Raw genomic sequence first — 21,612 nt, 5'->3', positions numbered from 1 at the left:
GGAGAAGCTGGTTCGAACTACAGAGAGGTACCCACCACCAGCGCATCCGGTTCAGAAGGTCTGGCTGGCCAAGGGTTCAGAACAAGTTCCAAAAACGCTCCCAGGTGATTCTGAAGAGCACCTCCAATCAATAACCACTGGAGGCTTCGGGGCCTTAAAAAGCTACGTTCCAGCTCTGACATCACCCTTGGCTAGCTGCGTGACCTTAGCCCAGGAACTTCACCTCTCTGAACCTCTGTTATGCCATATGAGCCCATGAAGCCGTGCTGCCTTCATTAGGAAGACTTTATACGGGACGCACGGGAAGGTATCTGCCACAGGTCCTAGTGTGTATGAACCATCAGGAAAATGAGAATTTTGTTCTCTCCTCCCATGAGGAAAGGAAGTGGAGGCAGCATTTCCCCCTCTCCCCTCTTGCCTGCCTTCATCATGAGAAGCCTGGGAAAGATTGGGTGGGGGAGAGGTGTGGGGGTTCCTTTTGAAGGAGTCTCCTCTTCTGGCAGCCAACTTTGAAATTCTCAGCTATCGGTTGGAGCTCAGGGTTCACACACTCATGATGGATGAGCAGGGAATAGAGACACCTAGTTAGTGTTCGAGACCCCTGGTCAGAATTGGGAAGGAAAACCAGCCGACCTTGAACCGAGATTGATCCGCGCTGTCACACAAACAGAAGGTGGGCCGACAAGGGGGCCACAGCATCGTGACATCTAGTCACCGGACCTGCCTGGACGCTCTGTGGGTGATGGCCACCCTCTAGGGGGGTGTTTTATCAACACGCACAGACCACTACAAGATACTTATTTCTCACATGGCTCTCCGAGAGCCTCAGGAATTCACGAACCAGGAAAAGGTGGTGTTCTGGATTTTTCGGTTAAAGGTGTCCTCTCGGTGAGACCCAGATGGACGTGTGTTGTCAGCCTCGGCAGGATAGATGGTATGATAATCCTCGTTATGAATGCCCATTGAACACTTACTGTGGGCCAGGCAAATGCCAAGTACTCACCCTGTTCTATTTAATACACGCCATAGCCCTGTAAAGAAGATACTATTAGCATCCACGTTCTATGGGTCACAGCTAAGTAGGGTGTGACAGACGGGCAGGAGTTTGCCAGACCGACAAGGAGGAAAGGCTGCGGGCAGAGGGAACGGCATGTGCAGGGAGGTGAAGGCAATGGAGTTTGGCCTTCCAGAGGCACAGTAAGAGGGGCAGATGAGGCCAGAGGGGGAGCCCCTCAAAGGCTGTGCACCTCACACCCGGACGTGCCTCTTTCTGGGACCCCAAAACGTGCCTCAGCAGGGGAAGTGGCCAGACTCCCATGCAAGGCCGCAGAGGGAGGCTCCGCACAAGGGAGCCGCTGAGAGCAAGGCGTCTGCGAGTACGGGGAGGGGGCTTCCCAGCTTCCACCCAGGGCAACAAATTCGATCTACCCAATAAGACACTAGACAGATGAGTTATATGCAAGTGTCTCCTCCATTTACAGCTTGGGTGTGAAAATAATGCCTTCCGTTTGAGGAAATTGGGATTCCTACACCCCCGGGACGCTCGGAGGGACCCCAAAGGGAAGCAGGAAGGAGGAACTGAGAAGGTCCGTCTAGTTGTTGAGCTATGTGTGGTTCTAGGTCTAAGGCTAAAAAATGTATATATCTCCTAATACCTTGACCTCTTACCAGCCTGAATCTGACGAGAACGGCCATGTGTCCAGCCAGGGCCCTGCACCAAGGAGTGAGCTCAAAGCTCCCCGGCAATCACGTGATTTAATTCTCACAGCCATCCTATGAGAATTAGAAAAATCACATCCATTTCACAACTTGAAAAATGGAGGCTCTGGTCGACCCCCAGTCCCTCACCCAGGGAGTGGCAGAGCCCAGGACCCAGGCAGCGGTGACCGGGGAGACCTTTGCTCTAACTCCCGTGCCGGAATCCAGCGTTTCCCTAACGGCCACCCCTCACGCACAGCCCCTCTGCTATGAGTCACTCGATGCTACTTTTAACGACGTCCACTTTGACTTACCCTGAATAAAACATGGTAAATACCCAGAAACCCATAAACATTAAAACAGAGTATAACCCTTCAAATAAGCTCTGTTTATATGATCCTGTGTGTGAAGCTCAAGAAGTCGGCAAAGACAGAGTCGCCGTGCGATTCCACTTGTTTGACATTCGAGGTCAGGCACGCTAGTCTGCAGGGACAGAAGTGGGCTGAGTGGCTGCCTTTGGGAAGCCGAAGGGAGACGATAGACGGGAAAACGAGAAGAAGAAACTCTACGGTCAGGGCGATGATTTAAATCTTGAGTGGGAAGTTAGTTACTCGGGTGTACACACTTGTCAAAAGTCGTCCAAGTACAGACTTAAAATCTGCGTTTTATTGGGTGTAATGATACTTCAATGAAAAAGAGGCCTCGTATTTGGGGTTTCGACATTATCTCCAAATGAGGTTCAACAGACGCACTTGGACACACTGACTTCACATAACCTTAAACAGGTGCGCCTTCGCTCAACGCTGGCTGTGCCCAAGGACTGATTATGTTGTAGAAAGCGCGAGTGTATTGGGTTGCGTTTTTGTGTAAATGTTATCATTTTTAGGTGTAAACATTTCAATGTGCCCTACTTTCTGTTAAAAACAAACATTTTGCTAAAATACGTTTCAGACTGTCTACCCTTAAGTCAGTCATCCCTCTTTTGTCTCGGTTTCTTTTCTTTTTTCACATTCATCAAGGTTATCGGGGTGACGTTGGCTAATAACACCATGTAGGTTTCGAGCGCACAGTTCTGTGATACATACCTGTGTATTGCATTGCGTGCTCCACCCAAGGTCGTCCCCCTCCGTCATCGTAAGTGTGACCCCCTTTACCCTCTTCCCCTCCCCCGGCCCCCCTTCCGCTCGGTGCCACCCTTCTGTTGTCTGTGCGAGTGAGTCTGTTGCTTTCCGTTTTGTATCCCAATAGGAACGGGGTCGTAGTCCTTTTCTGTCTGACTTCTTTCGCTTGGCGGGCCGCTCTCAAGATCCATGCGCGTTGTCCCAGTTGGCAGAATTTCATCCTCTCCGACGGCTGGGCTGTGTTCCAGTGGGTGTATGCCCACAGCTTCTGCCCCAGGCATTTATCAGAGGGCGCTGTGTGGGCTCCATGTCTCGGCTACAGCTCCTTCATCCATAAAATGGGTTCACAACAATGAACATGATCGTGTGTGGATTGCTCGGGGCTGAGCCCAGGACTTCGCCCAGGACTTCATACCCTAACTCAGAGAATTCCTTTCTTCAGCCCCCTCCTCTCCATAATCCTCACCCCTCTCTACTCCCTGGCTGGGCGAGGATGATGTACTACATCTTCGTCATTCCTCTCGGGATGGTCCCCAGGGCTCCCCGCCCCCCGGCTTTGTGTCTGCAATACCTGGTGGGCAGAGGGAGCGTGGGCCTTCTGCAGTGTTCCCCTGGACCAGAGCAGGGATGGCTAAAAGGGCTTGTCCTACAGGGCTGTGTCGTCCCTGGTCCTTTGACTTGAAGGAGCAGGCTTTTCAGGGGTGTTTGGGTCCACACCCGCTGGGGTCCCCGAGCTGGGAGCTGCTCTAACACCCAACGTGGAATACATATGGAGGGAAAAGGTTTCTAGCCAACCCACTGTCTTTTCTCCACCTTTCAGGGACTTTGGGTAGTTGCTTTAAGCGCATTTCCAGGGAGTGCAGCTGGAGCTTCATTTCAGGAACTCCGCTTTCAGGAACGCCACATCTTTGAGAAGCTGGGTTTTTGATGATAGTGGCTGTGTTGGGGGGTGGGGGGGAGTAGGAAAATCAGTGTGGAACGGGAAATGAAAGCGACAGCGACCGTTCCATTCCAAGACTTGAGAAATTGTGCTGTGTCCAACTGGCACGCGTATCCCGTTAGTAAGAATGAAATAATTTTGTTTCTTTAAATTTGTATGTGTTATTTTTCCAACAGTACTAACTTGTTAGGGCATCCAAGTTACGTTTTGTTTGGGCTTTTTTTTGGAGCTAATGACTTCATAAACAGGATTGTTAGAGGCTTAATGAAATAATTACTAAGCTACTAAAGTCACCATGACCCGAGAGAGTTTGGGGACCTCTAGTCTAGGAAGAAAAAGACCTATTCAAACCCAGAAGCAAACAAATGAATTAACCCTGCGAGAATTTGGAGGGCAAACACGACTTTGCACTTCTCCGAGTGTTAAGGGGGCAAAGAAATACAAAAAAGCAAAACAAAGCTCCGTCTGCGGGGGCCCATTAAAAAACAATCCGCTTTGAGCTTTGTTAATGCAAAGCTCTTTATCTGAGGAGCTCAAAGAGCGTTTTACAGGTAAATATCCTTGTCTCCAGCTGCTAATAGGGGAGGCCAGGCCCTGGAGCGGGGTGGGGGGTTGGAGATTAGGGGAGAAGGCCTACTTAAGGTCACCGAACAGTCAGTGACAAAGTGGAGACTCACAGACTGCTCTGTAATGGGATTTGTCTGCTGCGTATTGTATCAGTGTGAGACGCCGGGGCTTGTAGGAGACAGGGCATCTTAGAATGCAGAGTGCTACGGCGGGAGGGACGTGGCTGGTCTCTGGGTCTGGCCCCCTCGGTCCCCAGGCCCCATACTGAGGCTCTGAGAGGGCCTGTGATCTGCCCAGGTCTGCACAGCCTGCTGGAGGCAGGGCCAAAAGTAGAACAGAGCACCTACTTCCCCCGAATTCTCTTTGGGAGTTTGCCTGGCTCTTTAGTGATTTGTCTAGGAAAAGCTATTAAGGAAATGCCATTTCTCTAAAGCTGGCTCAGTGGAACTTGGATTGGATCAAAGCTGGTGTGGGTTTGGAAGGAATTAGAGAGGAATGGAAAAGCACACAAACTCGGGGACAGAACTCCGGCTCTGTGGAGGACTAGCGTGGGATCTGAGGCGAGGGACCTCTGGTCCCAGCACCTCTGTGATTTGTAAGAAGTATTGTTGCAAGACAGCCAGACCTCAGTTTTCCATTCTACAAAATGGGGACTGTGGTAGCGCCTGCCTCATACAGGTGTGGTTGCTCTCAGCAATCAAGTGAGATGCTATGTATACAACCCTTAATGCATGGCTCCCCTGATTTAATTAGCCAGACAAGTGTGTACTGTGCATCAATAGAGCAATATTATAATTTTCTTTGGTGCAGGTGACAGCGCTCCAACCTACCGAGCCACCTGGCCAGGGCATCAATATTACAATTTTCTAAGCTCCCTTTTAAAACTATTAAAGAATGTCAAATAGAATAGTATAAACAGAAACTCTTGTACTATTCATTTGTCTCAAGGTACTATGTATCTATTTGTAGATGGGTAGACAAATGGAGGTGCGTATACTTATGTTTGTGTATATGTGATATTGTTATTTGTCCTCTTTCATACGCTTAATAAATTTAGTAAGTGTATTAAATCCATATATGTTTAAGATCATTGAATCCGCTAAGTGCACTAAGTAGATTAAATGAAAGGAAGCGTTCAGACGAGCTTGGGTTCATTCCATTGGCCCCTCTGGTCCTTACATAGCTACAGAGTTGCCGTCAGGCATAAAATAGTTGCATTTACTGAGCCTCAGGGATTCCCACCTGCTTCTTCCTTCTTGGCAACTTGGTGCGGCTTTCTCAGCTTGACCCCTGAGGGCTTCCCAGAACCTCTTTCCTTAAACACGAATTCACCTAGTCCCTCCTTCCCTGGATGCAATACGCCCCAGGCAGCAATCCCCCAGACCTCAAGCCCAGGCAACTGTCTGCTGAGGAAGTGGCTGGTGAAACTGTGTCTTCCTGGAACTGGGTGGACAAGAGACCTCTCAGTGTTGTTGGCCGACAGCTCTCTCCTCCTCCCGTGGTGGCTTTTTGATGCCTCTCTGTCTGGTTTTGCCTCTATTTTCCCTATGCATTCGTAGCACAGATGAAAGGACTCCTTCAGGGTCCAGGAAGCCGCCAGGGACAGGAAAGGGGCTTGACCTCAGCACCTGACACGAAATAGGCGTTCCATGCGTGTTTGTGGAATGAATGGATACATAGGGAGCAGAGCTTGGCGCCCACTTTGACTGTTGCTATTACCCTCGTTATCCTAGAAGTTCCTTACCACCAACGCAGATTCTTATCCAACCTGGTCTCACCAGGATCTCCGACAGTGCCCACCGTTCAGAAGGCTGTCGGTCCACTGGGGAATGGATGGGTGCTGCCTGCATTCTGGGGGTCTGAGTGTCTTCCTTCTAGGGATCTTTCTTTCTCCAGCAGCGTCTTTGCCTTGTAACTTGCCCCCAACTCTGCCTAGGTGTGCAGAGTTGGGGTCAGGTAAGTGTATTGGCTTAGTGAATATTTAAGTCTCTCTCTCCTCTCCTTTGTGATTTGAGAAAATTCCTCTTTTATCTGTCTTGTCTTCTTCCAGGAGGTCAAGAGAGAGCAAACTTGAACATGGGTTTGACCTGATGAATTTTGTAAGATGTTGGCAGTATAGAAATACGTGGGGTTGGTCATCCACCAAGAAGCTAGCTCCCTCAGCCCTACTCTTCCTGGAAATCAAGGGAATTCCCCCCACCCCCCTGCCAGCATATGGATTTGTGAGGCACGCCCCCCTCCAACTCAAGAGCATTCCATGTACAGAATGACAGTAATACCAGAGTCACACATTGATGGCATCTGCAGGTAAGGACCGCTCTCCTTTTCCTTAGTGTGCCTATGCCTCCCGATCAAGGCTGTGTGTTGACAGGACAGGGCTGCCATCAACCCATTTGTCAGATTAGAAAACTGAGTTCCGAGGATACAAAGTGTCTCTTCTCCCGAGAGCCTCTCTCCTGGGGCAGGATGAGAAGAGGCCGGGAATCACACTGTAACAAAGGTCGCCACGAATGGCGCTATCACTCCCAACCCTGCACGCGCTGAACATTCTGCCTGCATGAATTCTTATAATCTTCCCAGCTGCATGAGCTGTGGGCTCGCAGTGACAGATGGAAACCCCGAGGGCCCAGGAGACGAGGTCATTTGCCTGAGGGGGGCAGAAACCTGAGTACCTTCTTCTGAGTGGCAGCTATACTCTGAGGGGTTCTTCACTCGAACCCACGGACCCCCAACAGACCCAGGGATGGGCTTCGGAAATTTGGTATTGCATTCCCCAATTTCCCTGTCTGTGTGCCTTTTTTTTTTTTTTTCTTTTTTGGAACTAACATCCGTAGCTATCAGTAGAGTATCTCAGGGTCCGTGACACCCAGATTAGGAACCGCGGGTGAGAACAGTACCAGAATTGGAACATGGGCAGTAAGAAGCACTTAGCAACATCAGAACCATCTGCCCGATTAAACCAATTCATACTCCCCACTAGCTACAAAAATCTTTTCCTTTCTGAAATCCTGTCCTTACCTCTTGCCAGTTTCCTTGGGACAAAACTGAGTGAGTGAAGGGACCGTTGAGGCTCCCACGTTTATAGGAAGCCAGAAGCGCGGAAGAAGTGGGGCCCAGCATTCCTCAGGCCTGGAAGAGCAGGGACCGCCAGCTTGGCCTTGCTGTGGGATCAAAGGGCCGAGGCAAACCCTTCATCACCAGGCCTCCACATCAGCACCGCTGAGGGCAGGAAGAGGTCCGGGGAGGAGGCTTTCTTTGAAGTGTCAAGATAAGAACCATCCCCACCTCCCTTTAGTGTGAAAGTGATTCCCCCAGGAGCCAGGGGAGCGGCTGAGGCTTTGGGCTGCCTGTACCGGAGCTGGGAGGAACTTATCGACTGAGGGGCAGACACCTCCACAGCTCCAGGCCATGTCTGGACCTGGCCAGACACCTCCAGTGAACATCAGCCCTGAAAACCATATGAAATGTGGAGCCAGCCTCGCTATTTTCTCCAGCAGTTTTTCATCTCGGGTTGTGTCCGCACGGGCTTGAACGTTGACTGGTTGAGTGGCTAGCGCCTCACACTCAGATGGGCTAGTTAGGCCTTACCCCTTCGGCTGGCTGAGCGTGGGCGAGTTCCTTAGCTTCTCTGGACCTCCGTAGCAGTGGGAGTTACAATAGTAACACCGCTATCTGGGGTTCATTGGGGAAATCAATGAGATTATACAAACGAACCATTTCCTTTCCATATCTGGTACATAAGCTAATGTGCTTCTTTACTATCTGGCTCGATCCATCTGGTCTAAATGGGCTTTTGCGTCGAGATGTCTGATGATGTGATATTCTTTCCACATATATTAATTTTGCCTGATTTTTAGAGCTTGGAATTGAAAGACGAGGTGGCTCTTACCTTCCGCTTCCAACACGGGCAGCATGGTGAAGATTTTTGGTATTTAAAACCTCGCTTGGCCATTTAATAACCGTGTGAAACTGGGAAATCGCTTTGCTCACCTCCGCCCACGTTCCCCATCTGGGCGATGAGGACGTTTTACAGGTGTTCGTTAATGGAGTTAAATGAGTTACCATTTACAGTGAGAATAGTGCTTGGCACATAGTAAGTGCTCAGTAAGTCTTAGTTCTCATTTGTTACCAATAACAGTTTGTTAAATGGAATTTGTTGAAGAACTGAGGTGGACCCACCCTGGATTCCAGACTTTAGCAGCATCAGTCAGCCTTGCTCCTAGGACGCTTACATTTTAATGGAAGAATTAATATATATTCACTCCGTAAACAGAAAATTTTAGGGCCAAATAAAGATCAGACAGTCATTCCCTCTATTACAGGGAAAGCTTTGATGTACCAAGCTCTGGCCTTCGTGTGGATTTTTTTCTTGCCCTGGAACACCCCACCCTTTCTTTTCAGTGCTGCCCTTCCTTTTCAGCCTGCTAAGGTTTTCAAATGCGTTAGGTCTCAGCTTAAATGCCACCTCTTCATGGAAGCCCTCCCAGGTCGTGGATTAAGTCAGTTCCCCTCTTGTGTGCCCCAAACGCCCTACTTCCTCTATGTTTTGAATGCTTGTCTTCATGTACGACTTTAACATTCTTCACTTCCTTGAGGGTAAGCTTCATACCTGCCTTCTGTTTGCTATGTCCCCAGCCTCTCATCCTGCTCCTGGTGCACGCTGGTTCTCAGAAAATATGTATGAATGGATGAAGGAAAGAGGGACTTTCTGGGTGTGGATTTCCCCTGTTGGGAAGTATTGCTACTTTTGTCAGCTCATCCCAATAGTAAGTGACTCCTCTACCTTGCAGAGTTCAGCCACAGGCAGCTCTGAAACTGTTAGAGTTTGCAAGATCCTCTGAGGGAGCTAGTCCAAGCCCTTTGTTTTTCAGATGGAGAAGCCGAGTCTAGAAAGATAAAGCCTCTCATCCAACTCTACTGAATGCACTGAGCTGGGGGACTAGAACTCAAGTCTCTAGCTCCCAGAATCCTTTGCAAGGAAAAAAAAAAAGAATGAGTTAAATTCTGTCACTAAAGTCAGCTATTCATTTGGGATGAAAAAATTAAGACTCCGCCCTTGGTGATAGGGGACATTGTGGCAGTTAACTGAGACAGAGTAGGTTTCTCATTGGAGGCTGACATTGGGGTTTAGTATGAGAAATAAATTAAAAGGTGCCCTCAAATCCCGCGTGCCCCCGGATATCCACAGTGTCTTCATGTTAAGGGGGAGCAACAATGTTTCTTATAGGAATTGGGTAATTTATATGAAATAATGCATGCACTGTGTAATAAAGAATTTGGTTGACCTTTGTCCCTGGGCAGAAGACTCTGAATCTTTGGAATTTCCTGCGTTATGGAATGTTTTTGTTATTCATGAGCTCCTTGGAACACACCTGCACTTACGCTGCGAGTTGAGATGATTCAGGATGGGGACTGGTCAACCAGAAAGACCCACCGTGTGATTAGAGGGTTGGGGATTTCAGCCAGTGCGACCCAGTGGAGGAGGAGGCCAGTTGGAAATGAGTTCAAACCCAGGTCCACCCATGTCCCATGATTCAATCAAGCGTGCCTATATAATGGAACCCCAATAAAACCTCTAGGCACCAAAGCTTGGTGGCATGTCCTCTTTGGTGGACACATTGATGCGTTAAGATGGTGAGACCCCCAGTTGCACAGGAAGAGGACACCCAAACTCTGTGTCTGTAGTCCTCCCAGACCTCACTCCACGAGTCTCTGCATTTGACTGGCCCTGATTTGTATCCCTTTGAATAAAACTATAGTCAGGATTATAGCACTCTCCCGAGTTCTGTGAATTATTCCAGTGATTAGCAACCCAAGGAGGTAAGCACTACAATCATCTCCATGTTAGAGAGGGAGAAACTGAGGATCAGAGAGGTGAAGTCACATGCCCAAGGTCACACAGCCAGGATGTAGTGAACCAGGACTTCAGCTCTTGCATTCCAGTGCCAAAGTCTCACCCGGCACATTCTACCTCCCCTTGACTATACTGGGAAAAGCAGCAGGCTAGCAACGCCCTCCCCCAGAACTGGGCCCAAACCACAGGGTTTCTGTCACAGACGGAGGCGTGGCTGGAGCCAGCACACTCCAAAGGGGAGGGTTTATTCATCACCCTGCAGACAGAGTTAAGAGAAACGAGTTGGCGATGGTGCAGAACCTTCTGGAAAGTCAGGAAGATGGTATTGACCCCCACCCTGAAGCCTGCAAGTTTATCAGAGCTTGGAGAGAGCTGCAGCTTTAGAGAAGCTGCAACAAGAGATGTGCCTTCACGTCTACAATGAGAAGAGGGAGCCACAGGGAAGAACGAGCCCAACCAATCTCTCCTCCCTCTCTCCCTCCTTGTCTCCGGCTGATGCCTCCCATTGGCTAAACCCAAGTGGAAGCTAGAGGACAAAGAGGCCCATTGAGGCAGCCCATGCAGGTCAGTTTCTTGGGCACCATGCCGGGTGGAGAAGGGCGCTGAGCAGACCTGGGCCGACAGCATAGCTCTATTCATGTTTTCCATATTTCCCGCACTTGGTACAGGTGGAAATTAGACATTCCAAGAGTCAGATGAAAATACATGGGATATATTGTCCCCCCGGGGTTTCTGGAGTAACTAAACCCCAAACTCAACTCCATGGGCTTCTGTCACCTTCCTAGAGCTCATTTCCAAGAGGAAATAACACCTGGCCCAAAGCTCCACCTGCTGCGGGCCACCTCTCTGAACCTCCAGCTGCCAGGGGCTGACGGTAAGTCACAGAAGCAAAGTGATTTCTCAAGGGAAAGATGAGGGAAGTGAATGCAGAAGTCATCCGTGCACAAGATGAAAACCTTTGTGCAGGAAGGCAAATGAGGTCAGTGGGAAGGTTGGGGCTGGGGGGGACCAACCCTGGCAGCCCCAGCCTTCTCCAAGGACAAGGAGAGAGCTCAAGAATGCCCTCAGCTGAACACAGTCGCCAGTCAGCTAAAGAACTCCTGGCCTTTGCATTTGACTTCATTAGGTGCTTTTTGATTTCCTGAGCGAGCAGACTGCTGCTAATTAGTTTTTGTTCAGGTTAATCCAGCTTTTCGCTCATGGGCTTATTTTCTCCCACTAAGCGTTTAGGTTTGAAATGTCTCTAACAACCTAGATAATTTAGTGTCCAAGCCCTCAATGGCCAGGGACTTATAACTAATGAATAATACGTTCAACCAATTTAATTCTAGAAGCAACTCATTAACATATCAAAAGACTTTCAAATACGCACCCTCTTTGACCCTAAAACTTCCTGTCTAGCAAGTGGGTTTTTTTTTTTTTGCCCTAAAGAAATGATTATGGATGTGTAACGATATTCAGTTCAAAAGGTACTCAGTGAATTGCTGTTTAGATTAGCGAAGAGGGGGAATCATCTGACATTTAACAAAAGAATAATAATAATAATGGCAATAGCAATAATAAAAACAATAACAATTATCGTGTTAAGTATCCAGTTTTTCCCATGGGCCCAGGCACTATTTTAAAACACTTGGCCTGTGTTAGTTCAGTTCTTCCCCACAACAAGCCTACGAGATTGGCGCCATTGTTTATCCCACTCGAGAGCTGGGAATACTTGAGCACAGAAGGGCTAAGCAATGTGCCCCAAGTTTCACAGCATGGAAAATGCCCTCATGAAGGCCCCAGTTGCCAGGCCCAGGGCAAGAAAAACAGTGGAGGCCAACAGGCCATTTGAAACGTTACAAATGAAGCTAATCGGCGATTGCATCGTATGCTTTCTGTCTTCCGGTCTGATCGAATATGCTTTCATTGATCATGACCTGGGAGGCCGGAGCTGCACTGCAACTTCAGACGCCTTGGCGTTCTGCGTCTGGATGCCTCACAGGGGACGAGCCAGCCCGCCCGGCCACAGCCCACGGTTTCCTCACTTTCTCTTCTCACCCCTGGCTCCATCCCGTAGTGTGAGGGGCCACGTGCAGCCAGCCGCACATCCACGCTCCGTCGAGACCCCTCCCTGTAAACAGTGGCCCCTGCCGCCCCTCAGGTCCAAGGCTGCACACGCCGGAGGCAGTGTTGCTCAGGAAGACACGCCAGAGAAAAGCCAGCGCAAGTCCTAGCAGCAGGTTCAAGACTACGAGGGCAGGACATGCCAGGGTCCCAGGTCTCTGGAGGTGGTTCAGAAGGGCGCGTGGGTCTGTAAAGTATATCTCCTCACCCCGTGTAAAATCCACCCTTAGGTGAGGGTGGAGGTGAAGGTGTCTCTAGTATCTGGACGCGGGGGTCGTAGCTGAGAACGGCAGAGTGTGCGCTGCGACACTGGCGCCAGGTGAGAAATGGCACGCGTCCCCGGGGCAGCTTTCGGAGTGTGCCTGGGAGGTGGTTCTTGCTTGTCGATGCCATCAGCTTACAGATAACTGTGACGCTCTGGGAGATTCTATGAGTCACCTAGTATCTCTGAACAAATTCATACTTTGCTCCGACCAGCTAAATTGGATTCTGTAGTTTGCAACTGACAATACTAAAGGTGGATAGGAAGATAGAGTAAACAGATATATCAGATAGATAGATAAATAGATAGAATGATAGACGAATAGGTTCCAGAAGAGAGCTGATGCTGGGAAGAAGGGACCAGCATGGATGAACTTCCCATTTGCATCACTTCCAGCTTGAGAGTAATCATCAATTTGCACCAATCGTAGAAAAGCAAAACCCAGCAAGGGAGTGCCCCAAACTGTGTGCATCAGCTCTGCCCAAATCTCTGGCTGACCTCCAAACCACACACACAGGAGTAGCCTCCAAGCCGCCTAGCAAAGGCCCAGAGAACCGAATGGAGATTTCAGCTGCTACCCGTCGAAGGAGAGTGGGTACTTGTCGTTCCGTGGCTCAGACCGACTTCCAGATTCCCATCACGTCCCCTTTACAACATCCCCCATACAATCCAAAGCCCTCAAAAGACGAATGGGCCGCTTCCCCGGAAATAAGCCATCGTTCATTCATTCATGTACGTCACAAGTCCCTACTGAGCTGCTCATACGTGCCAAGCATGCCAGATGCTGGGGGCGTGATTACGCATCCAGATCGGTTCACACGTTAACAGACGTTTGCGGAAGCTCCGGCTGCCTGTCAGCTCCTCTGCTCGACTGGAATATGGTGATGTAGCACTTGACCCTCGTGGGCCTTTTTGCAAGAAAGGCAACTGTTGAAGAAATAAGCACACAGTTGACTCGTGGAGGCGGGTTGGGATTCGTGTTCTGAAGAGTCCAGGGGGAGGAAGGATCCAGCTCGCTGCGCTGCCAGCTCCCCCACGGAGCAGGGGTGGGGGGCAGACTTGCCTCATCTTGTTAGCACTTGAACGGGGACAATGGCACCGAGCACATCTGACCTCTTACTCCTCACGAGTCATCCAAAGGCTCTGCAGCTTTTTCATTTGTGTCTTTCACACATTCCTTTGCACTCAGATTTTTTTTTTTTTTTTGTAAAGAAGAAAAGCAAAGCAGCAGGAAGCACACACACTCACTCACAGACACCTTTTTTCTCCCAATGATTACATAAGTCCAAGAAAGCCTTCCAAGGCTCGTCCTGTAACTCTCCCAAACCTATAAACTGCTTGAAGCTTAGTTGGCAAACAGGCCTATGCCAACAACACATAAAACCCTTCGCAGCTGGGTGTTCCAGCGACCTGAATTCATATAAAAATGTCTGGGCCCCTGAAACCTACTCAACAGAAGCCGCTCGCTCAGACGGCAGCGCTCCCAAACAAGCACACGCTGGAAATCCTGGTTGGAGAAGGAGGGCCACCGTGGGGAGGGGGAAATGGGGCGTTGTGCTGAGAGGCACAGTGGGGGCGGGGGAGGGGAGGAAACAAAAAGAGGTGTAAACCCCAGTCGTGAGGATTTCTTGGAGGAGAGGGGGATTATTTGAAGGAAATTGCACCGGAAGGTGTAACTTCGAGGAGGTGGTTGATGGTAAAATCAGTCTTCAGTGTGGGCAAGCAGCTAGACTCAGGAGGTGGCGGTGGGCGGGGGGGGGGGGGGGGGGGGGGGGTACATTGCGAAAAAATGAACTCTGAGTCAGAGTCTGCAAGACTCGTGCCAGGCATCTTGGGTGGCAGACCGGGGCGTAAGGTGTAAACATTGGAGGGGAAACAGAAAAGAGGTTTGGGGAAACATTGTCCTTCGTAGAAGCAGCAGCCTGTTGTCAGGGACCTGGGGGCTTCAGCGGCCACCACCCCGCCCTTCCTTTTAGCCTCATTAAATCCTAAGGCCTGTGGGAAGCTACCATGGGAACAAGAGAGGAGAAGGTTCTACCCAAAGCAGAAAAGGATGACGCATCATGTGCCCCTTCCCCCACCCCGAGTGGCGTTGGTGGAACCCGCTGATGGAAGGGCAGAAAGCTGCCCGCGTGCTCAGAGGCCCTCTGCCTTTCACACAGAACAGAGAGCAGAAGGAAGATGCCCGTCAAAGACAAAACCAGGGAAAACTGACAAGATTAAACCAGGGGAAGGCTAAAATTCCACATGGAGACCCAGAAGCCAGTGCAGATCCACCCAGTGTCTCTGTGTACTTTCTGCCTCCTGAACCCACTGCCCCAGACCCAGAATTACCTGCTGACGTGTGTCAGCACCGTGGGTCAGTGCGGCAGCCCAGGTGCAGAATGCCCAGGCTTGCGCCCTCTGCCCTTCCCTCTGGGAGTTAGGCCAGATCAGTGGACACTAAGGTTCCTGGTCGGGCAGAATGCACTGGAAACTAGATCCCAGGCCTGTCTCCCTCCCCGGGGCTCCTGTCCAGCTGGGACGGGAATGATGAACACACAGAGATGCTGGGAGAGATGCTGGGTATTCTCTTCCTTCTAACTTTCAGCCAACCTCAGCGAATTGTTATGCTCCATGTAGAAGGAAAAGCAACAGATTTCTTTTAAGATAACCTTTCAACTAATTGTGTAATAGCTAATAATAATAATAGCAATAACTGGCTAACTTAAAAGCACAGAACAGCAGTTACAATGCTATATTTGAAAAGAAGGAAAGAGAATGTATTTACATATTTCCTTGTATGTGCATAGAGTATTTCTAGAAAGATAAGAAATCAGTATGACCGACAGGCCCAGAGAAGAGAGGACTAGGTGGCCTGTGGGCCAGTGTTGAGAGACCTTTTACTCTAGTCCCCTTTTAAACTACGGTGTGCCGGGCCCAGAGCCCCAAACTGAGATTTAGAGACAAATAATGTAAAATCAGGGCCCCTAAATCTCTGGCCGGCTGGCAGGGGAGGAGGCCGATGTACTGTTAGCTGTGAGGCAGGAATACAGGGCGGAGGGCAGAGTGGTTGACGGAGACCCGGACGGACGGGTTCAAGGCAACCCACACGGGGTTCAAGCCTGGTTCGTTCACTTACTTGAAGGGTGAGCCTCCGTAAGCTGTTAAACCTCTCTGGACCTCACTCTCTTTGCTTACAAAGTGCGAATGTAATGGGAAAGGAGAGTGAGAAGAAAGAGGAGAAGGAGGAGAGGAGGAAGAGGGGAAAGAAAGTGACGGTGAGGGGGTGACGATGACGATGATGATGAATGAGAGGGAGGAGCCGAGGAGGAAGAGGAGAAGACAATTTTGATGGATTGTTGAGAGGCTCAAATGAGATAATATATGGAGAGAAAGCCCTCAGCACAAAATTGGACATGTCGTCAAGCCATCCAAGGTGAGGATTAGTAGGACTCCTAGCAGCAGCGAGGGCAGTGTGACCATCAAGGAGAGACTCTGGGAGTGATGAATTCCGGGTGGAGGGCTGGGTCGGATTTCAGCTTCGGCAGGAGGACGGTCGACAGGAAAAACAGCCCAGGCGGAGGCTTGGTGCTAGGCTGCACACTTGGACTCTCTCCGTGGGCTTTGGTCCACAGAGCGGAGCTCGGAACCAGGTGGGAGCAGCCCGGGGCAGAGAGGGCAATGTGTGTGGGCCATGCCAGGTCTGGGGGTACCTTGGAGGTTAAGGGACCTCTTGTCCAGTCCAGTCCATCCACCCCGTGGCGGGATGTTCCCTGTGTGCAGGGCACGTGGAAACTCACTCACTCGGCGGAAAGCAGATATGGTGCTTTTTTTCATTATGTTTCTCTTCTTTTGTCTTTAATAACATGCGAGATCGTTCCGTGTCTGTATTGCTTGTGCTGCTGCGATCGGCCGAGTTTTCTGCTGCTTCCATCAAATGCACCCTGATGAGTGAGCGGTACTAGTATTTCATCTCTGTTCTGTTTGCTTTGGGTCTTTTGTGTCTTGGGAGCAGCGATGCCTTTGTGGCTAGGACTTGCCTTATGTCACTGGTTACTATAAAATTTGTGGACCATATTGTGTTGGGAAACCATTTTATTATGGGTGGTTATTACATGAACAGTAAGTTAAGGTGCTTCTTACCTGACTTGTATGCACAGTAACAGTCACTAGACATTTTAGGGACACAGCCCTAACAAGCGAATTTCCTACTGTTCTGTAACCCTCTAGATCAGGTTCACGAGGGGTATTCCGAGATCCTTAAGCAGCCTCTTTTTAAACTGTTATTTGCAGTTGCTAAGTGTCTCTTAACCCATAGAATTTTGATTTTGTGACAAAATTCTTACTCTACTCTTCCAGAGAAAGAGTACAAATTCTTACTCTTTTAGCACGAAAAGTTCTAGAGTAAGAGGCTGAATGAATTTGTACGAGACGGCAAATATTATCGATAATACCTGATTGTGTGTTTTCGTGTTCCTCACAGGAGGCTTATTTCCCCAGGGTGTGATTTTGTTTGGTGTATATTAACATTTAAAGTATGTGAAATTTAAGCTGCAAAAAAAAAAAAAAAGAAAGGAAGAAAGAAAAAAAACACACTAAATTTACCTACTTCCTATGTGGACATTCCCTGTAATTTTTTTTGAGAAGGATTTTTTTTTGCTAGATGATGACATTAATGATGATGGTGATGGCGATCGCGATGATGAGACAGTTTAGAGACACGATATTGACTATTAACCGCTCTTTCAGTCCTGGGTTCAAATCTCGCTTCTGCCATTTACCAGCTGCATGACCCTGAACAAGCGGGCTGACCACTCTGAGCCTCAGTTTGTTCAATATAAAGTAGAAATAGTGTTCCCAAACAGGTGACCAAGAGGTCACATCTCTGAGCCAAGGCACACTCTTCAGTGGAGGCTTCCTGGAGAACTACTTTTAAAAGGCGTTCGAGGCTCAGGGCGGGCTCCCTGGGCGGCTCAGACCAGAGGGAGACTGGCCGCTGCCGGGGCTCGGATCTCCCGGCCCTCGGGTCGCGAGAGGCAGCCCTTCAGAGGGAACTGGTGCACCCGTTTGAGACCCAGGAGCTGTCACAGCGTCCACACACACTTCCCTGACGCTGTTTCTCTTTAAAGTTACACGTGACATACATAAATATATAAGTATGAACGTATATATTATATATAAAAAACTTGTCTGTCTTTCTATCTACCTACCTACCTATCAGATCGTGTATTGAGAGTTCAAAGCAACCTACAAGGTAGATTTCCATAAAAACCCGGTTCCGATTCCGACACTTTTGTTAATCCTCCCGGCTGTGGGCCCCGTCCTGCACCTGGGTCGTGGTCGCGGTCCCACGTGCTGTGGCGCTCTCCCACCCTCCCTCCTTCCCTCTGGGACTTGGCTGGACTGACCCACAGGGCTTCGCCGTGCCCGCCTGTGGCTGGAAGGGGCGCCTTTCCTGTGCCAAATTGAGGACTTGAAGGATGTTTTCTTTTTATTGTCTGACTTGGTTGCTTTGGTGGTTAGAGATGATTAATTCTTAGCAAAATGTAGCTGCTTGTTCCTTAAGAGAAGAAATTGTTAAATGTGCGTGTGCGTGTGTGTGTGCGCTGTTCAAGTGTGGTGTACATGCATTTAATATATATTTCAAAAAGCTTTTTTCGACATCAAATGACTCTTGCAAAACAACATGTTGATGAGTTAAGTGTAAATGAATCAGAAACATGTGGCTTGAATTCCCTTCAAAATACCCTAGGGTTTAAAATGAGGGAAAAAAAGGTACTTGGAGGAAAAAAAATCACATTTTGGGTCTTGCCGAAGCTAAATCATTTGAAAAACAGTTTAAGATGTTTGCTAAATCCAAAAAGCAGCTCTGCCCCCACCATATGGCGATGTCAAAGTGGCTCCTCAGATGAGCTGAAGCCTAATTTTAATTTCTTGCACATGTGGGAAAAACATCTTTGAGGACTCTCTTAAGCCACTGTTCAAGGGAACACTCAGAGTTTGGGGGCTATTTTTGCATTTCATTTGCATAACAATGGCCACGGGCCCAGCTTTCTCTCTTCCTCCCCCCTTCTCTCTTCCTCACCGCCCCCCCCCTGCCTCCTTGTTGCCTGTCTGCTCTATTTCCCTATTTCTTGGGCCCTGGTATACCCGGCATTATCTTTTCTCTACTCTCCACAGGGTTTGGTGGCTGGCCCTCCATCCCCACTCTTACTGGTTTCTGCTTTTCTGTTGGGAGATTCACTTTTGCTGGAGCTCACATAGGTGGGCTCTGGGATATCATTCCGGGGTCTTCACAGGATGTCCTATGAGTCCACTCCCAAGTAGTCCCTGCAGGGGCCACTCCCTGTGGCACAGGCTGGGCCAGTGCCCAGGAAGGGGGACATTGGACAGAACCTCCCGTGGTGCGAAAGATCCTGTGGTTTTCTGGGGTGTCTCTCCAGCTGCACAAATTCAACCACACTGTCCAGAGTGGAGCTGGGAGAGTTCTAGAACAGTGGTTTTCCACATGGTAGTAGTATCACCCCCTAAGGGGGCAGTGTCCAAAATGTGTGGGGACTTTTTTTAACTGTCTCAGTCATGGGGCGGAGACACGACTGGCATTTCGTTGCCAAGGGCCAGGTACGCGAGGTGTCCTGAAGTGACCAAGCCACTCTCACCCTGTGACAAATTGTCCCGAGTCCCGCAGGGTTTCAAATGCATCACTACACATTCAAAAACCTGTCACTAATTGTCTGAGCCCAGAACCTAACCCTGTTTTACACACGCGCGTGCATTTCTTTGTTTTCAATTTCAACATATTCTGGGTTTTCCATCCGTGCCACTACCATGCAATCCAAGGGAACCTTGGCCTTGGCCGTGTTCAGGACAAGACGGAAAAATATGTCACCCGTGACAATGCCATTAGTAGGGCTTGGTTTGCCAGCCCAGCCCAGCCCCTCAGTCAGCCTCCGCAGCTGCTCCGCCCACAACAGTTCTGCGTGTGAGGACAAGATGAGACTTTGTCACAGCTCCTCTTGTCCTGCTTCTTGTTTATGCTACAGCAGCGGGGAGGGGGGCGAGGGTGCGTGACACGTGCCGATAGGTTACGTCATCTGTAACTTATGTATGTGGGCTTTATCGCCTGTGATTTTCATTTCAATGCAAGGGAGGCTATGGAATATTCGCTACAAAAGGTGGCGTTCATTTTGATTTGATAGAGAACCTCCAGGTGAGGGCTCATGGCTCCAGATGCCAAAGCGACATGGAGCCAAGGGTGAAGAAGAGCCCTGGACTCTCGTTGGTGGCTACAGCAGCTTATTGTGTGATCTGGGAACAAGTCTCACTTCCTCCCTGAGCCTCAGTTTCCCCTCCTCGACCCTGAGAAGGTTGGACTTGGTCATCGGACCACCAACCTCAGTTCCTCAATTGTAGTGAGGATTACTTATCAGGAAAATCGTTTTTGCTATATTCCATAGTGGAATGTGCCCCCTGGCATTTTTCATAAAACATGCAGTAGTGTGGGGCACTGTTTCATTTCCCCTGTTTGTATGGGGGTGTCTGTCACCGCTGAAGCAATTCTGTGGGCTCTGAGAGTTCAAGTGCAATGAGTTGTGGCAACTGAAACTCACCCTCAATGGTAAAGAGGCAAGAGAGAGAGGTAGAGACTGTGGAAAACTACATCAACTCTTCCTTGTAAGAAAAAGGAGGAACCAACCCCTCCTCCCGAAAGACTCAGTTCCTGCCGATGGTTGCTAAATATTCACGTCCTGAATGATCTAAGAGAAGCCAGAAATCTGAAGATTGAAACATCCTCTTAGGTTTAAACATTGTTTCAATTAAAAAATAATTTTAAAAAAAAGAAATACATGAATCAGCCCATAAAATGTCTATGTGTTACATTCTGCCTTAGTTGGAGACCTCTAGATGAAATGAACTCCAAGATGACTTTTAGCTCTGAAAATCTGTTGTTCTGATCCAAGAGTCAGCACATTGTCCTATGAGGGACCAGACAGCAAATACCTTAGGTTTTGCAGGCCACAAGGTCTCTGCTGCTGCTTCCCAAGTCTGTCTCTGTTGTGCAAAAGCCGCCATAGACAGTATTTACGAATGAGTGGGTTGTGTTTTAGTGAAACTTTACCAAGAACGGTGGTGGGCTGGATCGGGCCGTGGGCCACACTTGGCTGGACCCTGTTCCAAGTATTAAGCCACTCTCCACACAAGCCTGCAAGCAACTATTAAAAGCTAATTGTTTATTTATTTATTTTTAAGATCATTAGAAAACAGTGCAAGATCTCACTTGGTAACGCATTTGGGTGACTTCTTACATCTAGAAGAACAATTGATCGATACTGCGTCCGTCCTTTCCCCGTGTGTGTGGTTTTCAGAGGATCAGTAGTAACAATGACATGTCTCTGACTGTGCCGTGATTTGGAATATACACTCACACTGGCCAATGGGGATGTGGGATGCCTGTTTTGCATTTGGGTTTCTGCTGTCATCCGATTTCGGCACCTGGAAGATCCCCTCTGGTCAAGGCAATGCCAGATGTCTTGCTGGGAAATGGTGAGAAGTGCTGAACGTGCCAGACGCTGGTGGCTGGCCTGGTCAGAGCAGTCCTGGGAAAAACAGTGCCAGGGTGCAAGGCCAACCTGGTGTCCCCTGCCTGGGTGTCGGGGACGGGCCCGCGTGTCTCCCACCAGATGTGTGCCTGGGGCAAGATACTTCACTTCTTAGCTGTGAAGTGAGGAATATGAGCTAATTGATTTCAAAACATCAGCCCTTGCCTAATTCCTAAAATTCCCCGCCAAGCCCATTGACCCGAATGAAAATTCTAGAAAATGTTGTACAATGCTAGGGTTGGTGACAGGACTAATGAAACAAGTATGTATTAGACGCCTGTTGTTTTTATCCACCCCGTCTGCTTTGTTTGTATGACAACACCCATCGGTTCCCTGGAACCATCACCCTTTCCCTATTTTCAGACCCTATGGTAAATGTGGGTTGGCTCTGAGCACTGGAGCCAAGAGTGGGCACATGACCTAGTTCTGACCAATCAGAGCATTCCTTTCTCCCAGCTAGTGATTGGCTCAGGAATGGGAAT

Source organism: Desmodus rotundus, chromosome 7 (assembly GCF_022682495.2).
Source record: "Desmodus rotundus isolate HL8 chromosome 7, HLdesRot8A.1, whole genome shotgun sequence".
Classification (NCBI taxonomy): Eukaryota; Metazoa; Chordata; class Mammalia; order Chiroptera; family Phyllostomidae; genus Desmodus; species Desmodus rotundus.
This window is presented reverse-complemented; position numbering follows the sequence as displayed.